The sequence below is a fragment of the Medicago sativa genome, chromosome 2 (assembly GCF_051527215.1).
Source record: "Medicago sativa cultivar Bolivia chromosome 2, Bolivia_mono, whole genome shotgun sequence".
NCBI lineage: Eukaryota > Viridiplantae > Streptophyta > Magnoliopsida > Fabales > Fabaceae > Medicago > Medicago sativa.
The window spans coordinates 11,837,578-11,844,715 of record NC_140750.1 but is presented as its reverse complement, the minus strand read 5'-3'; the positions used below and the strand labels follow the sequence as shown (position 1 = coordinate 11,844,715).

Below are 7,138 nucleotides of genomic sequence, written 5' to 3'. Positions count from 1 at the left end.
TTCCTAAATATATTTGTTATTATTGGAATGCTTAATATGTGCTTTTACCCTTAATTTTTTTTATCACAGACTCGTTCTAATAAATTTATATAGATTCTTCTAAAAAAAATAACAACGGGACTTGTAGTCCTTAAATCACTTGAGCCTAAATATATGGATCTCATGTCGGGGTCATAACAATTTGTTTGATTGTGTTGGGGAGTCCTAGGAAGTAAACGAGCTAATGCTTCATGATCACAAAAGAGCGAAACATCACATATTCATCTAAAATCTTAATGTTATGACTTAACCACTCATACTTGAAACTCTACAATTTTTCTGTCAAGTGTTACTTCCCACCTCCTATGACAAGATCCAACGAAAAATCCATCTTCCGCTTCTCTCACCAAGTCGAACTAGGGCTCCAATACCACTTGTTGGGGAGTTCGGGGTCCAGGGAGAAACAACTCGCTAATGCTTCAGGATCAGAAGAAAGGCAAACACCACATCTCCATCCAAAACGTTAAGGTATTATGTATATGGATCACCTCCAACATTTTACTTATTCATAGGTGATGTGGGACTTCACCACTCACGCATTGAACCCAACAATCCACCCCTTAAATGTGAGTTCCCACTTCCTGTAACAGGACACTGAAACCACTTGTCGGGGATCCGGTATCACGAGAGAAACAACGGGTAATGCTCCAGCCTCCAAGACCATAAGAATGGAAGACACCACATATCTATCCAAAATTTTAAGGCATTAGGTATTTTTTTTTATAAGCCAAGAGCAAAATGACATCAAAAAGAATAATGTCCAACTAAATTGGTACCCTATTCTAGTCTCTTGCCAATTGCTCATATATATTATTAAAAAAAGGAAAAAATTACAGGAAAAACTGGGGGGACATAAAACCTGACCCAGTCAACAACCCTAACGGGCTAAACCAAAAACTAAAAAATAAAAATCCCAAAAGTGGATTCAACCTTAAACATTTGTAACAATTAAGCTCAGGTCTAAATTTTGGCGAATGAATCAATCGTCAACACGAAATCGGATCACGTACCATCAACTCCCTGCAACAAAGACAGCAAGCATTGACAACTCTTTCGAGTCCCTACAGTACCACGGACAAATGCTTGAAAATGGGGGTGAATTCGACCGCCAACACGGTAATTAACGAATTCACGCGCACCAACTCATCTTAATTAGCCATTTCTGGCCCACATCAAGCGAACATACAAACCCATTCGAGGCACATTTAGGATGGCATATGAACTCGACCGCCAACACGGTAACGAATACCGCACATCCACAATTTACGGTGACAAACGACGCAAATTCACGGCCATTTCTAGCCACACAATCCAAAATCGATCGCGAAACCGAGTAAGATTTTTTGAAAACGGCAACAACAAAAGCATGCCAATCCTTGCAAAACGAATGGTAGATTTCCCCTTGATTGTTGAAACCAGACGACCCAAACCACCAGCGGTGGTTGTTGAAAACAGACAGCCCAAACCACCAGCGATGTGGAGGACGTCGGCGAACAAGAACAACCTCCTCAAAACCGTCGACATAAAATCGCCGAGAGATAAGGGAGAGGGGTGGTGCGGAGGGCAGCAGCCGCTCATCGCACCACCATCTATAACAGCTACATGAGAGAAAAGAGTGGTGATAGATTGGTGCGGCGGCTAAGTTTGGTGAGGTGATTTTTTTTTTTAAATTTGGACCATTTCTCGATTTGTGCGTGTCATCCTTGCGCAGGGGCCATGCTAATCTTCTCTGTATCGTTCCAATTTTATCAGATGTCCCCGAAGGGACGAAAGAATAAGATTTTATTAGGTATATGACGATCACCTCAAACATTTTACTTATTCATAGGCGGCCTATGACTTAACCACTGACACTTTAAATCCAACAATCTACCTCTCAATTGTGAGTTTCCACCTCCTATAATAGGATCCAGCTTCTGCTCCCCCCCAAATTAAGATCTCTTGCCCATTACAAAGCATATAAAAGACTCATGACTTCACCAGTAAAACATATGAGCTAAAACACTCATACTTAAAACTCAACAATATAACTATATAGGTTGTTGACTAATCCAAATTGCCTGCTATAAAAAAGCACATGTTGACATGTTGTAAATGATTTCGACCTTTAATCTAAGATCGAAGAGCTTATTTTTATACCATACACAAAATAATTTTTTAACAATCTCTATTAATAATTTTATATACGACGATCATTGTCCCCGTAAGTTTAATTCAGTTGGCAGGGACATTGCATAATTTATGTAGAGGGCGGGGTTCGAACCCCAGACACCTCACTTCTCCACATTTAATTGTGTGAGCTTTCACTACTAGACCAAAAAAATATACGACGACCATTATTAATTAAGATTGTTGACAAAATAAATGCACCAAATCTGAACCCATTGCTAACAGCTGGGTCGTCCTTTCCTGTAAAAAGAAAATTGGGGTCATCCCAACCACAGTCCAAAGAATAGGTTTTTTTGGTGGAAAAAAAAAACAGATTCTTTTATTGGAAGCGATTTTTTCGTTTTTATTAAAGTTGATAGTACCTCGTACCAATAAAATGATCAACATAAAGCTCTCACACTTCCCTCAAAGAAAAAAAAAATAAAGCTCTCACACTTCTTTCAAAAAGATAAAAGCTCTTGCGTTTTGGTGCTACTCACATTTATAGGGAAGGGAATGTTTGTGCCGATAGCCTTGCTAATTTTGGTTTATCTTTAGATTCTTTTGATTTGTTTTGTTTTGATGTTGTTCCTGACTTTGTTAGGAGGGAGTACAATAGGAATAGGTTGGGTATGCCCAACTTTAGATATGACACCTTCTGAAAAGGTTTCGGTTTGGTCCCCCTTTTCTTTTTTGTACTTCTTTTCGTTTTTAATGCATTGATCTATCGATCTTTATTTAAAAAAAAAAAAAAAGATAAAAGCTCTCACACTTATACCCCATTTGGTTTGAGCTTATGAAAAATAGCTTATGCAAATAAATAAGCTTTTATTTTAATTAATAAGCTCTCACTAACGAAAATTGTGTCTTCATAAACGGTTTTTTCATAAACTACATTAAAAACTTATAAATAATACATAAAAACTTATTTATTTTCATAAGTTGTTTTATAGAAGCTCTAAAATAAGTTAATCCAAACAGACCTTTAAACCAAAAAAATAACCTATCATAAAATTTGTTTTAAATATCACTCGCTCTTAAGTTGATTTTACTCCCTAAAGAAAATTCGACTCTTAGATTATGAGTTTTTTTTAGTTTATTTCATTTGATGTAATCTTATTTAAGATATGCCGAACATTGTATATATATAGTTCATGGGTGAGTTTGTATTTTAAAGGCATCTAAACAATCATTTCATATAAATGAACCAAGGTCGGCCCTGTGCAAGTGTGTCAAGTTCCTTGGCACGGGGCCTCAAACTTAAAGGGGTCTAAAAATTTAAAATAAAAAAAAGGAGAAAAAAACTTGTACTTACAGATAAAATTTGTCATTAAATGTTATTTTTCTGTAGGTAAAAGTCTAGAATTCAACTATTTTGCTGTCAATTACTCAATTATACATTGTCTATAGGTAAATATCTGTTTGTCTATGGATAAAAGTCATGTTTGAACCGTTACTCATATATTTAACTAGAACGTAAATGTTTGTCACTCTAAGTGGTGTTGATTTTCTTTTACACTACTTTTAAAATTAAAATTGTCAAGATTACAACAGGATCTCCGAATTATCGAAGACGGACCTGAAATTAACCCATGAAAATGTCTAATAGACTAGTAAGGTTAGTTTATCATTGGCTGAATTAATGTTCTTTGTTCCATCCTAGTGTCTTGACGGCTTCTCAAATAAATTACTTATTAGAACAATGAGAGTATATCTAATTCTTTTTCTAAGAAAAGCATATCCATTTTGTTTCTTTTCTCATAGTGTGTAGTGACAAACATGATCTACATTGTTAATTGAACTAAATCTCTTGGACAAAGTATATATATTTCTGAATCTTACTCAGATACTTCTAATATGGTTTAAGCGTTGAATGTACACCAACAATCTCCTAATTATGTTGGTTCTATTATTCGAGATTGTATTAGTTTTAAGGGTAGTTTTCGTAGTTTAAACTTTTTGCATATTAGGCGTGAAGTCAATCAAACTGCTCATTATTTAGCTAAATATGCTCTTAAGAATTTAGATTGTATATGGATCGAATAAACTCCGTCTTATATTTCTGCAGTCTTGACTTTTGATTTATTGTCACACTTTCGTTAATAAAATTGTCTTTTAACGTAAAAAAAAATATATATATATATATATATATTTCTATCTATAGAGATAAAAATACACTAAATCAAATCAAAGAAAAAGTAAAATAAAAGACTAAACTGCACGTTTATTATAGATCGCCATTATAAGTAAGCTTCATTGAATCCCAATTAATGGTTTTAGCATTCAAATTAAAGGACCAGCCACCATACTGTCTGCCAGGACAAAAAAACTAAACGCTGAGGGCCCCTCACGAGCCAGTTAACTGAGCTGCGAAACCGTCCATGGCGGAACGGTAAGAGTAGAGGAGGCGAGAAGAAGGGTCTTCATCAGAGGAAATGGTTTGTTGTATAAATGAAAGGTGCCATTGAAGATTGGAGGTGAACAAAGACTTGGTTGTGCCATGAGGGTGTAATTGAACAATGTAAGTTCCAAGAGTTTGTGCATGGATGGTGAGAAAGAGGAGGAAAAGGGTGAGGAAAAAGAGTTGAAATTTGGATTCCATTGGTTTTTGTTGTAGTAGTAGTAGTAGTAGAAGAATGTGTTGTAGGTTGCATGATTTTGTGGTGGAATTGGAGGGGTATTTGAAGGTGTTGAGGAAGAATTCAAATGTGAACTAGGTAAGCGTTTGTTGATGTCTGAGGAATATGAAGCTCGTGAAATATAAGAGCTCTTCATCACGAGTATCCTTTGTTGAGAGAGAGAAAATACAGAGAAGCCCCTCTTTATAAGATTCATTTACAAGGAAAGAAAATGGTCTCCGAATAAAAACTTTATTTTAGATTTTTTCAACTATATATTTTTAGCTATTATTTCTAAAAATACATTTCTATTTAATATATATTTTTTGACAGATATTTCTAATTAATATTATTAATTTTGTATTTGAAAGATTGATAATATATGTGTACATCTTATATTTCTAAACAATATTACATTATTGAATACATAAAAAGTAAGAATACACATCATCTATACATTACATTTGAGAATAAACAAAATGAAACAATCCACATGGCATATCAATGTGGCAAATCACAATGCAAAGTTGACTAACAATCATAATCAAATCACCATTTATGACAAACTTTTTTTTAATGACACCATTTATGATAAAAAGAAAAGTTTAACTCAATAGTTTTGTTGTTAGTCAAATTATATAAAATGACATAATTTTAAAATAAAAACTTTGAATTTATTAAATTTGCAAAAATTGTATATTTTTTTCAAATTATATAATATATATCTATTTATTTATAGGATATATTTTGCATTGGTCGAAGAATCACAATCTCAATTGATTACATTACTTCTTGCATATTAACTTTTTTTTGTCCCTCAAATTTTTTTTTTTTGTGAAAATTGAAACGGTCTTACAAATAAAATATTAAAAAAAGTAGAAACAATGAAATGGTCGTATTATAAAATAAAAATGTCATGTTATTTTTTTTAAGGAAAAAATGTCGCGTTATTCAAAAGAGTTGAGTGAAAAAGGAAAAATAATACAACATTAATTGTATTTCATATATTTTTTTGAGGTGGGTATTTCATATATTAAAATTAACAAATAAGTAAATGTTGCATTACAATATTTCTATTTTATTACCTCAAAAAAAATTATTTCTATTTTATCAATTCACATTAACTTCAATCTCCCTTAACAAAATAACTATAATGATTTCATTCAAAAATAAATAATAGAAAATGTTGAACATCAATTTCTTACTCCACTTATACAAAATAAAAATAAGTTAGGATACTTTGAATCCAAAATTAACTATAAGATTCGTTGATCCGCTTAATAATCAATTATAAACAATCGACAAATATTTGTCGTCAATAAATATAAAAAATACGCAGAAGCCAAGGATAATTAAATAAAATTCGTTACAAATATTTATCAGTGAAAGCATTAAAAACACAATACAGGTCACTGATTTATAAAAAAAAAAAAAAAAAAAAAACATGACACCTATTTGTCACTAATAAATTAAGAAAAAGCAAGGGACACATATTTATCAATGATACATAAAAATAAGGGACATGTATTTGTCATTGATACTTAAAAAACACGAAACAAATATTACCTTTGATAAATATTTAAAAAATGGGACAGCTATATTAATCACTCATGCAAAAAAAAAAAATCACGGGACAAATATATTTTTTTTACAAAAACAATCACGGGACAAAAATCAGTCATTGATAAATATCAAGAAAATACTAGACAAATATTTATCAGTAATACATTTAAGAAGATAAATATTTGTAATTGGTGCATAAAAAAAGTATGAGACAGTTACTTAGCACAATTTATTTATGTGGAGTTTTTATCATTGATAAATATATATAAAAAAATGGGACAATTATTTGTCAATGATAAACACATAACATATATTTTTCATTAGAAATATAAAAAAAAACATAGGACAAAGACTTATTATCGATACATAAAAAATTATGTCTCAAATATTTTTCGTAGATAAATTTAAAATAAAAATCATCGTTAAAATATTATCCATTAATAAATAAATCAAATATGGAAGAAATATTTGTCATTGGTAAATCTAAAGAAAAAACAAGTGACAAATATTTGTGATTGATACATAAAAAAAATACAAATGTTTTTCATTAATATATATATATATATATATATATATATATATAAGAAATAATAGAAATATATGTTCATTATGCATAAAAGCGGAAAACGTATATCTATCACTAATAAACGTCAAAAATACGGGACACATATTTGTCATTGCGGCAAAAAGAAAACACAACATATTTAAAAAAAATACGAGATGAATAAATTTCATTGATAAATAAAAAATAATATATCAAAATTATAGTC

General features: G+C 31.4%; 1 non-coding gene across 1 annotated transcript; it reads right to left on the bottom strand.

The window, feature by feature from the left end:
- Positions 1 to 1,704: 1,704 nt before the first annotated feature.
- LOC146944571 (U6 spliceosomal RNA) lies at positions 1,705 to 1,807 on the bottom strand. The gene has a single exon (XR_015029260.1). It is a non-coding gene; the product is annotated as a U6 spliceosomal RNA (small nuclear RNA).
- Positions 1,808 to 7,138: the final 5,331 nt, after the last annotated feature.